An 18,260-nucleotide genomic window follows, 5' to 3' on the forward strand; every position below is an offset into this window, starting at 1 on the left:
CGGAGAAAAACCAAAAAAAAAACAAACAAACAAACAAAAAAAACAAAACAAAACAAAACAAAAAAAGATTTTGCTATATAACCAGAAACCTAGTTCATATGGTTAAAGGTGGCAAATTAATGGTTACCTCAGTTTGTCATTTCCTAGGCTGTGTTTGATGCAATTTTCATTGGTACCACTATAGCCAAGAGATTATAATTGTTCTAAGCAACTGTTTTTCCTAGTATTCCAAGATGGAGGTTGACTAATGGTCAAGGAAATACTGTGACACAGTGCCAAAGAACCAGGGACTGGACCAAACAGGCAGTAACTTCTCATCCCCAACAAATTGAAGAGGTAGGATCTTGCAACATACTCAAAACCTAAAAGCCAGCTACACCTGGAAGATAACTTAGAGAAGTAGTCATTTCCTAAGGGTTGTAAATACAAGCAATAAAGCAAACCACCCCAGGCAATTTACAAATATCACCCCAGAAATTAAACTAAAAAAAGAAAAGAAAATGAGAATACACTTTAATAACAACCCAGACATCCAGTTCACCAAAGGCAAATCCAGAGGGCAAGGAAGTGAGACAATCCAAAAGCTACCCGTATGGCCTCTCTGAAGTGGTAACAACAAAGTAATTGAATGAAACTGTAGAAAAAATCAAATCAGAAATAATTTCTCAGATAAATGCAGGGATGGTGTCCACAATGAAAACCATGCTTAGTGACTCTAGAGCAGATACAGACAAAAAAAAAAAAAAAAAAAAAGAGCTTAAGAAAATGGTGGAAACCATGAATGCTCAACATAGGAAAAAAATGGAATCCATAAGGCAGACTCAAGTAGATATCCAGGAGAATAAAAATTCCATCGAACGTATTCACACCAGATTAAGCCAAAGTGAGGACAGGATCTCAGATATAGAAGAAAAGCTTGCAGTTAACCATCATAAAAAGAAAGATTTCTTAAAAATAGCAAGGGACCATGAGAAATCAATACAGCAGCTGCAAGATGAAGCAAAGAAGAATAACTTAAGATTGATTGGAGTCAATGACAAATCAGGAGATTGCACAAATGATATGAAAAACGTGTTCACAGATGTCATAGCAGAACACTTCCCTGGTAGAGAAAAAGAATTTGACATATACATAAGTGAGGCATACAGAACTCCAGTTAGCCATGACCAAAAAGAATCTATAGCCAGGCATACCATAGTGAAGATTCCAGAAATACAACACAAGAATAAAATCTTAAAAGCTCTTAGAGAAAAGAAACAAATCACCTATAAAGGAAAGCCCATCTGAATCACAGCTGACTTCTCAGCACAAACCCTCAAGTCAAGGAGAACTTGGAGTGAAGTATTTCAAATTCTAAATGTAAAAAAAAAAAACTTCAACTCATATTGATTGATGTACCCGACAAATGGGTACCTGACAAAACAGATACCCGACAAAATGAGCTTTCAAAACTCATGGAGAAATAAGATACTTCCATGACAAAGAACATCTGAGGAAATTTATGACCACCAATCCAGCACTCCAAAATGTTTTGAAGGACATTCTAGGAAGAGATAACAAGAATTACAACTCCAGGAACACCAACAGAAGAAATCTACCAGGCAAGGCAAACCATTAAACAGAGAAAGGGAAAAAAAAAGAGAGAGAGACAACAGCAGGAAAATGACATGACAAGGATACATCAATGCATATCAGTTATACTCATCAATGTTCATGGTCTCAATTCACCAATCAAAAGATACAGACTGGCAGAATGGATCAAAAAACAAGATCCAACAATGTGCTGCTGCATATAAGAAACATTTAATTCAAAAAAATTCATAGACTGAAAGTCAAAGGATAAAAAACAATACTCCATGCAACAGGAACCCAGAAAAAATCAGGAGTAGCTAGTCTATTTTCAGACAAAGTAAATTTCAAGCCAAGACTGATTAAGAGACTTAAAAAAGTCACTGCATCCTTGTAAAGGGAAAAATCCAAAAGGAAGAGATAACAATCATAAATATATGTGTAACAAACACCAGTGCACCCAACTATATAAAAAATATTAACAGGCATGAAAAATCAAATAAGCACTAATACAATTGTATGGGGATCACAATACCCCACTGTCACAAAAAGACAGATCAACTAGACAAAAAAATCAGCAATGAATTCTTAAAACTGAATCAAACTTTTGAACAAATGCACTTAGTGGATGTCTACAGAGTGTTCCACCCCACAACGTCAGAATACACATTCCTCTCAGGTGCACATGGCACATTCTCCAAAATAAGCCACATACTAGCTCACAGAACATGCTTAAGTAGATGCAAAGAAACTGAAATTGTCCCATGTATATTATCTGACCACAGTATAATGAAATTGGAAATCAATGGCAAAAGAAACCACAAGAACTTCATAAACACATGGAAATTAAATAGCAGGCTTCTGAACAACAAATGGGTCACAGATAAAATTAAAGAAGAAATTAGACAGTTTCTACAATTAAATGCTAACAACAACATAACATACCAGAACTTATGGGACACAATGAAAGCAGTCCTAAGAGGGAAATTTATAGCAATGAATACCCATATCAGGAAAACAGCAAGCACAAATAAACAATTTAAGGATGAACTTCAAACTTCTAGAAAAAGAAGAGCAAGCTAAGCCAAAAGCTTGTACAAGAGAGGAAATTACAAAGATCAGAGCAGAAATTAGTGCACTGGAGACTAAAAAACAGTTTAAAGAATCAATGAATTGAAGAGTTAGTTCTTTGAAAAATTAAATAAGATCAACAAACCCTTATCCAACCTAATCAAAACAGAAAGACTCAAATCCACACAATTAGGAATGAAAAGGCAGAAATCACAATGGACCCTGCAGAAATCCAGAGGATCATCTATACCTACTTTGAAAATCTGTATTCTAATAAGATGGAAAATGTTTCCAAATTTTGAGGCAAGTTCTCACCAAGTCACTAAATTGCCTAGGCTGGGCCCAAATTTGGAATGCTCCTGCCTGTCTCCCAGAGTGGTCAGATTATAGGAGTGCACCACCAACCCAGCTGAAATACACCTCAAAATGGTTTTGTAGATCTAAGATTCTCTCTCCAGTGGCTCCCACAGGGATCAGCTCTCAAGGTGTCCTGGAAGCACACTGCTTGCCCAGAAACTTTCACTACCAGTATAATGGCAAGGAGCGAGGAAAGGAGAAATTCCTTCTTCCTCACTGCTGTCCCACTGTCAGAGCTGCAGACTGCCCTTTGAAGACAACAGCCTCAGCTTTCCTGTCCTGTTACATAGAGCTTACATGCTGGTTTAGGGGAGCAGGGCTAGGAGTCAGCTCTCCCACTTCCTATATTCACTCCTCCCACCCAACCGCATCCAGTCCTAGGCCCTTTTCCCCAGGGAATTCAATTGACGTGGCTCTACTCACACAGCTGCCTGCCTTTAGATTCAGAAAGGGGCAGGCACAGGTCTCAAACAGAAGTCTATCTACTGATGACAAGAAAGATCTTTAAAATCCATGTGCTGTTAAACATTAGGATGACTTTCCAAGATGGATTTATATATGCACCTTCTCAGACTTTATTGTTTTATTTTAAAGAGAATAAAGAAAAAAATTAAAAAACAAACTATACAGTTCACTAAACGAGATGATAGGAATTCAACAATTGTTGTTGTATTACATATTGTTGTCTTCAAACTAGTTGTTCAGATTACTGGATATAAGCATGCAAAATTGGTCAAAACATTTAAAAAAGGAAAAAAAATTAAGCATTAACTGTTCCTTTCAATAGATCAGTAGAAATCAGCAGTACAATTATCCCAGTTATCCTTGTATATACATATATATTTTTCCCTTCCTTCTTTCTTTTCTCCTTTCCCTCATCCCAGTTGTTCCTTCCCTTTGAGCGGTTTCTTTCCCTTTCACAGTATCTAATGTACCTTTCATATTTTATTTACACTTTCAGGTTCTTACACTAGGGAGACAATGCAACGTTTAAACATGGGGGTCTGATTTATTTCACTTATGAGTATGGTCTCTAGTTGCATCCATTTACCTATAAAAGCCAGTTCTGGAAAAATACCCAGAAGGGGAATAGCTGGGTTAAGTGGGACCTCTAATCCTAGTTTTCTGAGGAATCTCCACACTGATTTCCACAGTGGCTTTACCAGTCTGCACTCCCACCAGCAGTGGAGAAGGGTTCCTTTTCCCCACAGCTGCTCCAGCATTTGTTATTGGTTGACTTCTTGATGATAGCCATTTTTTCTAAAGTAGGGTAATCTACCAAATTGAACCCTACATTTTTCTATACTTTATTGAACTGTATAAATAGATATGATATATTGCATGTATATACATATGTACCATATATAAAAGTATACAAATGGATATATAATATGTATTTGTAAATTATATAAAGTAAAAACATATTGTCAAACATAATATATTATCTCACAGTACATGTGCATTTTCCCTCACACAGAAGCAGAGATAGAAGCTGTGGAAAGGCTGAGTTGTTAAAGAGGATCTAAGGTAGGTTACGTGTCCAGAAAGCTCATAATCATTGCTATTACTTTCCTTTCCCACTACACACAGCCTGACCCTACTGCAGATATAATAAGCTCAAGGCAGAACTGCAGGAAATCTCTTTCCAAAGTCTTCTCCAAAAGGAATTGTCCCGGAGTGCTAGCTGCTGTCCAAATACTTTTAGTATGTGGTAATCACATAGGGTAGTGAATAGGCGGAAGATACTATCTCTTTAAATGACTGTTAACTCTGCTTCAAAGTTTTTCTTTTGTTTGTTTGTTTCAGATGAGTCCCTTTAGAGGACTAATAAGGAATTCCGGGGCTGGGGATTTAGCTCAGCGGCAAAAGCGCCTGCCTGGCAAGCGCAAGGTCGTGAGTCCAGTTCCCGGTACCGGAGAAAAACCAAAAAAAAAAAGGAATGCCGGGATCACCTAGTCACTACACCTCACTCTTTTTAGGTGACCTAGACTGGGCTTTGCTCATTATGTTACTAGACAGTTATTCTCAATTTCTCCTGATATACAGTCTCCTCATATTCCAAAGAATTTAGCAGAGCACAGAAAAGTAGTAAGCAAGGCAGAGAGCTTTTTAAGGAAAAGTACACTCTGCAAAGTAGGAGCAAGCCAACGAGAAAATTCAACAGTGAATTTGACTCAGAGTTGGCCTGTATGTTTTAGGTTTGAGGTTAAAATGTACTTTAAAGCTCCAGGAGGGCTCCCAGAGGGCAGCACTCCTAGGTGGCAACTTCCAGTAGCGAAAGTACATCCTCTGTAAGGGAGGGAAGGCAGAGGCAGAGATGCAAATGCAGTGAGGGCCAGGGTTGTTTTCCATTTCCCTAGGATTCAGGGAGTAGTTAGTGGTAGTAACTAACTGGGCTTTTTTCCAATTAAGTGTGAGTCTGTATTCTCACACTGAGAAGGGGAGTTTGTGAATATATATGGGCCAAGAACAAGCCAGCATGGTTGACAAAGTCCACCAAGGGGTCAGAATCACAGTGCTAATTTAGGTTTTATAGTGACTGTGCGGTTGCCCTAGAGGACATGCTCCTTTGACTCATGCCAGAGGTCAAGGAAATATGATAAGGCCAGGAGCAATTTTTTAAGGCTGAAGTCAGGATGTTAAGGAAATATGGTGAAAGCAAAATGCCCTTGTGATTTCCAAGAGACAGAAAGCATCCTGTTTGTTGTGAGTTAAGGCCAAAATGTCTCCCATCTGCCTATCTCCTTCCTCAACTGTAGCACTAGTTCTTCACCCAGGGGCATTCCTTCCCACCATTGTTTTGAATGTGATGTCTGACTTCAAACTGAGCATGCTCAGCAATGTACCTCCCCTGACATGTAATGATGTCTTTCCTAAAAATACACTGTATAGGTTTCCCCAATAAAAGCCCCTCATTTTCTTTGTCCAGGGAGGCACTGCTTTGAGAATTATCCTTGGTACACTTCTTACTTGCTCCAAGTAATAAACTTTTCTTCACTCTTATCTCTTGGTTGTGCTTATCAGCGCTGTACTCACCGACAGGCAAACACACTACATTTGATTACAATGGGAACTGTACCTGGTATTGTGGAAATGCCTAGCCTGTCATCAAATTCCTATTTTCTTCAACTGCTAGGCTCTCTGCATAGTTATATTTTTCGGCTTGTCAGGAAATCAGGCATGCCTGGGTGACTGAATTCAATCAATGGAAAATGAGCAGAAATGGTGTGCACCTTTCCTAGTCAACCTCCTCGGGATGCTTGCTGAAGCTGACAATGATGGTGAGGAATAAAATAGAAGTTGCCAGGTTGTGGTGTCCCTACCTGGACAGGAGCTACCCTATAATCAGAAACACCTGCTTAGGGTTGAGGTGAGCAAGAAACTGCACATCAACACATCTGAGCCATTCTACATGTAGGGACCTGTTTGCTGCCACAGCCAGTACTCACCTACTCAGATATGTACTGTTGAACTGTTTGACCACAGGTTGATATTTCTATATTCCTCAGCAAACGCCAAAAATCATTTTTTTATTTCTCTTGGTACTCCTACATTAGAAAGGCTGAAATTCCACAGGCTGAGGAATCTTATAAATATAAATCCTACTGGGAAATATTCTTAAGGTCTATATCCCCCCAAAACCTATGCCAGGTGACACCCAATAAACCAGAATATGCTTTGTGATTGCTTTTAATTGGTACCTGTCATCTGCTTGGTAGAATTTTATTAACAGAAGTGTAAACATTCATTGCAGTCTCAGAACACAGGAATCTTAAGCAGCTTATGAAATTCAAAGTTCCTTTTTTTGCTTGGTGCTTGCTGATAACTCATTAAATGTTTCTCAAAGTTACAAGTTCTGCAGCAGAAATGTGCATCCCAAATAAAAGCGGTAAGGTAGAGATGTGAGCACAGCAAAGCAATTGAGAGTTGCTCAACACTGTACAAAATAGTACCAATTCTTTACTACAAAATTCTACTATAAATATAATAGATAGTGAATAGTACCATTTGTACTTCCACTTCTTGACTCCTGGGCCCATGACCCCTGGCTATGGGAGACACAGTGCCGTACACAGCCTTTAGAAGTACCTTACCCCAGCCCTGTAAGCTGTTGCCCCCTACCGGGTGCTGTAACTCTGCCTTCAGAAGACCATTCCACCTTTCTATCAATCCAGCCACTTCTGGATGATAAAGGATATGGTAAGACCAGAGAATTCCATGAGCATGAGCCCATGGAAAGTCCTCCAGAAGTTTAACTGGAGGCCGAGAGCCCATGCCAATGTCTCCTGCAAGTCTGTATCAAGGATCTGCCCTGGGAAGGCCCAAAGGGCAGTGGTGGAAGCTAGAAAGTCTGCACTGGTGGGATGAAGGACCTGTGCCAGCAGGCTGAGGGATCTGCACTGGAGCCAGGAAGTGATGCTCAAGGTGAGGACCAGACCTCCCCTGAAGACAACTTTAGCCATCCTCAGCAACAGTGTGTAGCCAAGCTCCTCCAATGGTGAGAACAGTTGAGTTTATGTCAGGAAAGCCATCGTGACAAGCTTCTCCAGGAGAATCAACAGCGCACCATCTTCCACTCCAGTTCTCCTTTTATGCTGTTGGCAACAGTCCCCAGGTGGGCTCTCCCCACCCAGCACCACGCTGAATCAGTTCCGCTGGGTGTCACAAGGTGACTGTTAATCCACCACATCTTCTCAATTTCATCAGAGCCACCTACTCTTCCCAGACAGAAGTATACACGTACAAGTGCGTGGGCTAATATACCCATGAGCATATACACATTTTATAGAATTTAAGTCATATTATTAATCCCTGGAAATTTTATACTTAATCTAAATCCTACTGGGAAATATTCTCAAGGTCTATTACCCATTTGATTTCCCTGGAATGCACAGATTTCATTATTTATGTGTTTTCAGTACCTCAGTCACTGATGTGTTAAGTAACAATGTGGCTAGCTAAACTTCAATTTCTCCCCGATTAAAGTGCATTCATAGAATAGAATCAGGTGAATAGGTAATGGCTATATTAAAAACAAAGCTGTGTGAGCTTGATAGAGTGGAAATCTTCATATCTAGGCCACTCTGTACTGCTGAGCTCTGGCCAAGGTGTGTGTTTCTTGATGATCTCAGGTGAAGCTTCCCTGAGCTAGGCACCAGAAATTGGTAGATTCTTCTGGAGTTAGGTGGTCTAGCTTCCTTGTAGTGCAGGAGAGGACACACTCCGCAGAAATCTCTCAAGAACACCGTGGAAGGTATATCTGAGAAACTGGTCTCAGCCACTTACAGCTATTGGGAAAATCTCTGCTCAAATGTCACAGAAGCCAGTGTGACCAGAGGTCAATAAAACTATGTTTTGTAATTATGCTCTCAACTGGAACCCAGCCTGTGTTTTCATATCTAGCCACAGTGAAATCTGAATAAATTACCCTGCTAATATTTACCACATCGCCATGTATCTGTGAGCCCACATGTGTAACATCTGCCCATGCAGGCTGGACGTAAGCATCACTAGGAAATCTTTCCAGGTTTTACACTGTCTTGTTTTCTTCTCCTGTCTCTTGGCACAGTTGGAGGTATTTTCTCCCACTGTGGCTTTTTCTGAAACCAGTCTTGCACAGCTAGCTAATGCTTTGACCGACATCATCCGTGGATTGGCCGATGACTCTTCTGGTGGCCTCATTTCTTCATGCCAACATGGACACAAGAGCTTCACCCCATTTCAAGATGGCGCTCCTACAGTTATCCCCCATAGATGTCAGTGGAGGTCCTGTCCAATTGAGATTTAGTCCTAAGTTTCTAAGAAGATGACAGTGTGCCCCTCAAGGACAGCTTCTGAAGCTCAAGGAAATACTCAGTGCCGGTTCCACTTCCTCTGACCACCACTCTGCCAGCATCCGTCCTGTCACTTTTTTATTGCTATGGGAGTTAAAATCACATTGGTAGACAATTGTGGATGTAAATCTTTGGAACACAATGGAATTCTCTTGCCCACAGATAAAGCTTAGCTGTTACAAAGCTTAACACTTCTATTCCCAGGCCTGCTTCTCCAAAGCAATGCTGGTTAAATTCTCCTGTCTCCCCACACTATGTTCTAAAAGTCTCACCCTGTCTGTACAGGATCCCTTCATTTCCTAGGGATGCAGCAGGCTCTTTTAAGGCTCCACTGCTGGGTTAGGAGTGCTTCTTGGTGCTGCAGATGGTGCACCTTCCCATCCCCAGCATGCAGAAAGCGGTGGCTGGCACGGAGCAGATACGCAGTGCACTTCTGATGAGAAAAACTTTTTTATTTTTATCATTTCAGAGAAACATATTCTTCAGCATGACACCATGACTATTATCTCTTCCCTTCATATCGTGTTCTCCCTTTCCGCCCTTGTAATCACTTCAGAAGAGAAGCCGCACTGGAAATCGACACCCTCTTTCATCTGTAATAAATTTCACTCTAATCTGACTTGCCAGCAAAATGACTTGGGGCCAGGGCACAGCCCTGTAATCTAATGGCTAATGTGCATTTAGCAGGTAATAGATGTTTCAAAAATTCACTTTAGTTTCCTTTGACTTCGGACGCAGCAAAAATAAATAAAAGCCTTTAGCTACTCTTCCTTTTCAAATAAATACAATGTGAATCTAGGAGATAGTAAATTAAGTTTCAAAACCAGTGGGCTGACCTTGTATCTTCTCTCAGCCAAGTGGTCGCCAGAGTAAATAACACTCATTTCTCTGCATGTCAAGACTTAAGTTCAGACTGCTGCAAGTGTGGCTGTGTGTTCTTCCCTTTGTGCCTGGGACTTCACCCGGAGTTTGGCTTGGGTCTCAGGAAGCAGACCTCATCTGGTTTACATTTCCTTTGGGCCCCACTCTAAAGGATAATGGGGAGATTTCAGATTTCTTTGCTAATACTATGTTCTAAGTGATGAAAATCCCAGTAGAATTCAGACTTCCTCAGCATTTATATATGTCTGTAGGGCAATTGTGAGTTAATAATCTTTTCCTGAGACCACTTTATATTTAACAATTATTTCTGGCATTATTCCCTCTTTTCCAAAGGAAATTTCTGTATGTTTTTTACTAGAATATGTATAAAATGGTCATTCTAAAATGGTATATTGTTTAGCATTTTAGTTTATTTAAACAGCTTCAAAAATAGTAAAGTCTTCCTCTATTTATTATATTTTACATAAAGATATTTTGAAATGTTTATAAATAGGATTTTTCAGAAATATTACACTTGATATTAATTAACAATTTTTTGATCTAAACAAAATCATAAATTTCTCTGTATTTCTTCCTCATTTTCTGTTTACTTCAACAATATAAATTTGTTCAGTGGGGTTGAATTTAGTTCAGTTTGTATCCATTCTCCACAAAAGGATTCAAATTCCACACTTATGATTAACTTTGGGCACCAAGGATGTTCCGTATTATTTAGAAATTAGGACTTTAAATGTCTTCCGTATAACTCACCTCAGTTACATAAAAATTTTTCTACTGTAGATTACCAAGGCTGTAAGTTATGACCTAGATGACTTTCATAGCTATTTCCTTGGCTTGAAATATGACCAGAGTGGTCATGAGTGACACCACAGAATACAAGTGTTAATTCAGAACTTGCAGATCTCTAGCTTATCTGAGGCAACTTAGAGAAGCTGGATTCTTCTACCATCTCATGGGTCTTCTGTCCCTCTCAAGGCTTCTCAGCAGCCCAGTGAACTGCACCTGTAGGAATTGAGCTACTTCTCATTTGAAATCACCTACATCGGTTTATCTTGTGTTATGGGACACTCTTTGAGTTGGATTACTGCCATTGCTAATGAAGCAGGTGATTGGTCAGCCAACCTAGTTGAGGGGCAGCTGGGAAAAGGAGGATACAAAAAGGAATGGTGAAACCAGGATTCTATGATTGCTTCCTCCATTAGTTTATTAGGAGACACCAGGCTTAATTGTTCTCTTTCAAGCAAAGGCAATAAAATTTATCTTAACCATTTTAGAAGACTATCATAAAGTTAAAAAGAATTTGATAAATTCTTTTATCAGTTAAAGTTCCCAGCAGTAGCCATGCCACTTTTTTAACATTTGACTGCCTTGAAATTTTTTTTGCCAGATTAATCAGTCCACTGCCGCCCTTAATCTTAGTCTTAAAATCAAAGTCTCTGGACACAAGCAAAATGCAGACAACCTTTTGGCCAAGCCATAACACACATCATCTGGAGTCCAACAACCAATGCAGTCCTTCTTCCCAACAGAAACCTCTCAAATCCAGTCTTTACCAGCAGGATTTTTATCAGCTTTTTGGACTTTTGATCTCTGACCAGAATCTCCCAAACAGAACAACCGAAGGTATTTCAGCTCTATTTTTTAGGTGACATCTCCAAACCTTTTTAAATTCTTTTTACAAGCCATTTTTAAAGGCTCTTGAACCACATGGTCAGGTATAGTCATAGCTATGACCCCACTCCTGGTACCAAATTTTGTTTTGGTTATTTTGTTGTTGTTGTTGGTAAGACAAAATACCCACTGCCCAAAATTAAGGAAGGAAAGGTATATTTAGCTTATACTTTATGGAGGTTTTAGTTTATATTTGGCTGGCTCTGAGACAGAGTGGCACATGGCAGAGGACAAATGTTTATGGTGGCGAAAGGTAGCAAAGCAACAAGAGCAACAGAGGGGAATGGCAGAGGGAGAAAGCCTCTTCCTCTCCCTTACATTGTAAACAGGCTACCCCCACCTAAGGGGCATGTAGCTCTGACATAATCTCCATGCTCTCCTCTTCCACAGGCTCAGGATGTATACAAAGTAAGCACCCTGGCTCCCTGCTGAGTCACGTAGCCAAACCTCTAGACTCCCCAAGTTGACACAATGTATCAACCATAATAATTAGCATGCTATTATTTAAGAGGATACTACAAGCTGAGAGGAAAAATAAACAATTTGAAAAGGCAATTCATAAAAGTAGAATACCGGTAGTCAGAGGCATATAAAATGTTAATTCTTTAGTGGCTAAAGAAATGCAAAGCAAACCAGTGAAGTTTCAAAAACTCTGAACCCTTAGGCCAGTGTGCATGGTGGGAAATGGGTTTTCCTACACATTCTAGTGGAAACATAATTTGGCAAAACAATAATGCACAACCTTTTCCAATGAATGCAATTTAGTGTGTGCAACCTTCTTCCAAGAATTCTACTTATAAAAATCCATTCCAAGAAAATAATCAAAAAAGTATGCAAATGTCTATGAATACACATGATTTGTATAAAATGATTTAGAATGGTGAAAAGTATATTCAAAACAAATAGGAAGGTTATCACTAACTGTACATAAATGACATGATGGGCAGAAATCCTTTTACATGCCTTCAAAATAAGAAAGAAAGTCACTACATTATTAAATGGATTCACCTTTTCTTCTAAAAGTAAAGCTTAAAAATACGGACTGCTCAGTATACATAGAAAGTATTTGGATTATATTCACATTTTCAAGACATAAGTTATTTGTCCTAGTCATTCCTTCTCATTCTACAATCTCCTTTACTGCTAAATTAAGATCAGAGTTCTTAATTCAAATACACTCCTACTACACTTTCCCTACTGATGACCTACATGTGTACATACATGCACTCCAGGTTAGTAAAAATACTAAAATACTAATACTAATACTAGTAAAAAATGTCTGAGAAGTTATCCTTACTCTAGGTTAATGGCAGTGACTTTCTGAAGTAACTTTCTGAAGGTTAAGGAAGCCAGTCCTGTAGCCTTGGGCAATACACCAATTCTTGTTTTCTTTCTTAGTCATTATTTATTATTTCAATTGTACACAAGTGAGGCAAAAGAGGTCAATGTGTTCAGAAAGTCTCGAGAGGAAGAATGGATTTTTTTTTTCAGAACACTGACACAGTTCAGTATTTTCATGAGAACCTAAAATACAGCAAGCGTTTGAGAAATATTTGCTGAATACATAAATACGCTCTGCTGTACTAGAGACCCAAAGTACGAACACAGCCCTTCTGAACAGCCTCATCACAGCTGACAAGCCTCACACAGCGCTAAATACATAACAGAAATAAAATGACAGTGTTTGAGTTTTTAAAAAGAAATTCTTCCTCCTTGATAATAACTTAATAAGGACTTGAAGCATGACAATATCTCCATCCTTAGGTGGTTCCATATCACCAACTCATATGCACCAGAGATAGATTATTAACAATCTTTAATGAGAAACATTTACTAATATGAAGAGACATTATTCCTGTTCCGTCAGTTCTTCACATGCCCTTGACTCATAAAACGTAAGTTCTAGGGATCTAGTATACAGCATACTTTATAGCCATGTAAGTCCCTTTTCTGTTGCTAGGACGAGGTACCTCATGCACACAACTTACAGGAGAAAAGATCTGGCTCACTGCTTTAGTCCATGGTTGGCTGACTCCAGCACGGCAGAGGGAGGGGCACAGGAAGCACGCTTGACTCCCATCCTCAGAGAAGCACAGTGTGGGAGAACAGCAGAGCAGAAGGGTGTGCCCAAAGCCCACTCCAAGGACCCACTTCCTGCAGGTAGGCTGCACCTCCTAATGCCCATTTGGCTGTGAACTCCTCCAGGCAATAACCCTCTGATGAACTTAGTGCCCTAACAATTCAGTCAGCATTTCCAGGAGTCTCTTAATTGAATCAAATTGACAATCAAGATTACCCAGCACAAGTGTATACTATAAATTTGCTAAAAGTAGATCTTATTGTTCATGGCGCATGTGCACAAGCACATGCGCACACACGATGGTAACTATGTGAAGAGATGGACACTAATTAGTTTGATGGTAGTTCAATCCATGCACGTATATCAAATAACACACTGCACGCTCCGTATAGACGATACATATAGAAAGATAGATAGATAGATAGATGATAGATAGATAGATAACTTGTATCTTTAGAAATAAAGAAGAAATTTTTTAAATTTTTAAAAAGAAATGCATTCTATTCTCAGGGGGCTAAAGCTGTTTTTTACCTCACAGAGAGAAAAGACCTCCTGATCATTCAGCACCACAAAATGCAGTCTTTTCCTCACCTCCTGAGGTCATGTCCCATTCTGTCCCATTTGCCTCCTCCTGAGGTCATTTCCTGAACACTTTCAGAAATTCTCACTGTGCTCACACCAAGCCAGTGTAACTATACCCATCATGATTCACAGAGGTAGCCAACTCCATTCTCCAGTTGATTAAGCTATTTTCCTCAATGATAGCCTACAGTGGTGAGCTAAGCCCAGTAATTTATACACCTATCACTTTAGAAGGAACTCATTCCTTCTAACTAATCACAGTAATGAGATCTTCTTAAAGCCGCCACAGGAAGGGGAAAGATATCTCAGCCCAGAACCTCTCATTCAAGTAAAACAGAATATAGTAGTAAACCAATTATGGAGTTATTCCGGAAATTGATGCATTTTAATTTGATGCATGAATATCTGCTTTTCTTCACCTCTAAACCTCATAATTAATCTGTAGATGAGGAAATCTATATGGCTTAGTTGTACCGACATCATGATTTGATCATACTTCACTCAGACTTACACAGAAGTTGTTTCTATACTACAGCCTTCATAATGATGTATATCCTGGGGCTAGAAGTACAGCTAAGTGGTGGAGCATCTGCCAGACAAGTGTGCAGTCTGAGTTCAGTCCCCAGCAAAAGCAACAATAACAGTAGTGATGTGCGCTGTTATAATTACACTGACCTTCCTCGTGTACTGTCCTGTGGAGACCAGGGAAACTTAAGCAGGGCCATTGATGATAATTCAGTTTACAACAGTCTCTTTCAAAAGTTTCACCAGTCTGTTTGTCATCTGTACCTTGTCAAGTTGAGCTTTACTTTCTCTTGGCTTGAGCCTTCCTGCCATGAAGATCTACTCCCAGTTTGCACTTCGTACCCACCCTGCCCTGTGGTGGACTCCTTGGCTTGTCATAGCAGGCTACTCAGCAGACATAGTGTCCCTTGATGCCCATTTCTGTAGCCTGGGCTTCCCTGTTGCACAAAGTCACCCATTAGAGTCACTAGCTGTGTTCTGCACCTACAAGTTTTACATGAATGCAGCTTATGTTGTGGTACTGGAACATCTGAAGATGAATCCCAACTTGGAAATAGGGAAAACACTTCTGTTTCCACTTTTCCCTTCAATCTATTCAGTACTCCCTTTGCCCTGAGTTTGTGACCTGGAACTATATTAGGGATGGGTGGGATGAGAGCATGTATCTCACTGTTCACTTCCCTAACCTTCCCTACTCTTTTTCTGGGCATTGTTCAGTATTAGCACCGTACCCTCTTCCTTGAAACCAGAAATGAAGAACAAAGTTCAGCTGAGGAAATAATATGAATCAAAGGCTTTTAAAATGTACTTTAATTTTAAAATAGAATTTCTATGTAATCCAGCAATTCCAGTTCTGAGAATATATCCCAAAGAATTGAGAGCAGGGACTCCAAGAGATATTTGTACATCCACATTTATGGCAGCGTGATTTACGCCACCAAGAGTCAAACAGTGAAAGCAATCCATGTGTCCACTGCTGAATAAATGGATAAACAAAATGTGATACACTTACATAATAGAATATTACTCAACTTCAAAATGCAGGGAACTCTAACATCAACTACCACTTGGGAAAGTCCTAGTGAAATAAATCAGCAAGAAAAGACAACTACTAAGATCCCAGCTCAAAAAAGGAAAAAAGGGGAGTATGGGGCTAAGGGTGTCACTCAATGGTACAGTGTCATGGCTTGGATCTAGATGTCCCCTTAAGCTACATGCAGTCACAGGTGGGGCTTTTTCAGAGGTGACTGAATCTGCAGTGTGTGACTGATTCATGGTGCAATGCTAGGACTAAGGGCGCTAGAATTAAGGGTGGATGATTACTATGTCAGTTCACTGATTGGTTTGACATTGCCCTAATCCTGGAAGCTTGGATGCAATATAAAGGACAGAATGGGCTTGCCTTGTCTCTTGCTTGCTTTTCTACTTTCTGCCTGCCAAGAACTGTTTCTCCTATGCTATGCCACCCTGCCTTGGAGCCAGCAGATTATGAACTAAGACCTCTACAAACTCTGAGCTAAAGAAACCTTTCCTTCTCTAGCTCTGGGTGTCAGATATTTTGTCTCAACAATGAGATAAAGGTAACTAAGACTCACAGCATCCATCCAAGAAGAAGGAGTTACTGTTTAATGAGTACATAATTTCATTTTGCAAAATGAAGTCTTGGAGACATGGTTGCCGAATATTAATACCCTTAATGCCACTGAACGTTATACTGAAAAATGGTTAAGATGGTAAATTTTATGTTCTGTGTATTTTACAACAATAAAAACATTTCTGGCTGCACTTATCACACTTGTTTGCAATCAGCCCAAGAACCTGAACAGGAATAGCTCTGTGAGATGACATGTGGAGAAAGCCAGTGTGCGTTTAATTCTGAAAGGAGAAAATAACCATGGAGGAAAGAAGGAAAGACGGAAGCAATGGGGGAAGAAAGAAGGGGAGGGAGAGCAGGAGAGAAAAGGAGGAATTACACAAAATATGGCTGTGCTTGTTTCCAGCTAATGGATCGTTGTGAGCTGTAGACATCAATTTGAGGAGGATGTGATGCTCAGACGTTCGGCCAATCCCCAGTCTCAATGCAGGCATCTTTTAGATATAATTAATATTTAAATCAGGAGACTGTGAGTAAAGTGTGCCTGTGCTCCCCCTCTGTTTCCCTCTCCTCTCCACCCCTTTGTGTTCTGCTTTTGTAGAAAACCCTCAGTAACACAGACGTGGGTCCTAGGAATAGAGTTCTATAAATCCTCATGTGCCCTATCTCACCCTAACCCACAGTCTGTGGGTGTGACATTAAGGAGAGATGCCCAAATTAGGAAAATCCAAGAAATGGATAGATCAGTAAATGTCCATTAGGAAAAGAATGGCAATTGATTTCTCATGACTTGCCTACTCTAATCTGTGAGCAGACACTACCTGGAACACTGTCTTAAATGTAAATGCACGGCCCAGCCTAGGCTTAACAGGAGAACATACTGTCATCTAGCACTGGTATTTATTTGTTCAAGGCCCGTCCTGAGCTATGTGCTTACCATATTTGCTTTGAGAAATATTTCCTGTGATTATAAGGGTAAAGAAATTTCTGGAGGAGATATGTGGTAGTGCCTGCCTGTAACCCAGCACTCTGAGAGGCTAAGATAAGAGGATCACCAGTTTCAGCCCCAACTGGGCAATTTAGTATTTATCAAGACCATCTCAAAATTTTAAAAATGTAGAAAAAGGGCTTGGAATGCAGCACAATGCAAAGACTCTGGATTCTGGGCTCAATCTCCAGTACTGCTAAACAAATATCTTTAAAAATAAAAAAATCCAATATGTCTAGATGGTATATTTTGTCTTTAATGAGCTTCAGATGTTTTCTCTTCTTGAAAGTTTATAGACAGTTAATTTAGTAGTGTTTTCCTTCAGTCCTGTGAAAATCGCATACCACACTCTGCCAGCCCGACAAGTTTCTGCTGAGTAGTCTGACTGGTTTTCTTTATGTTGTAAGAGATATTCCTTCTCTTTACTTATCCCACTATGTTCATATTCCTTTTTTCAATCTAGAAAAAAATAAATCAAGGCTTCAGCCTTGTGGAAGGCAGGACAGGGGTAACTGGCCCCCTTGACCTTCACCTCAGTACACTCACACCTACAAGAAAGCTGCACACTTCTCCGAATCTCAACCCCAGACCCCGAAATATATGGTTCATGTATAAATTTAAAAATTATACTTTAAGAATTATTTGAAATAACAACAATCTATTTTCTATGTCCAAATCATGTAATCCAGCAGTAACTTTGATTTATAATATAATATTGTTGAGTTGGTCCAGGAAGATTTTTATCTGATTCCCTCTAAGAAACACCAAACACAGTTACTGAAATATTCAGATTTCCTGTCAAAGGAATAGAAGTTCTTATACTGGACATTCTAGAGATTGTAATAGATAATGAAATTTCCTCTTGATCCATTCCATTAATTTATTCATTTATTCATTCTCTCATCAGGCTACCAAGTATCAAGTATCAAAAAAGAGAAGTACATTTTCAAGGTGGTAAGTCCAGCAGCAAAACTCAAGAAAATACACAATTCTAATACTGTAAAATAAGTGCTATAATAGAGTTGTGCCTAGATTTTATTTTTGGAAGCAGAAAAGAGAGGTGATTGGCTACCCAAGATAGTGAGGTGTGTTAGAGAGGTCTCCCTT

The sequence above is a fragment of the Chinchilla lanigera genome, unplaced genomic scaffold (assembly GCF_000276665.1).
Source record: "Chinchilla lanigera isolate Chin_1 unplaced genomic scaffold, ChiLan1.0 scaffold00039, whole genome shotgun sequence".
In the NCBI taxonomy this organism is placed as follows: domain Eukaryota; kingdom Metazoa; phylum Chordata; class Mammalia; order Rodentia; family Chinchillidae; genus Chinchilla; species Chinchilla lanigera.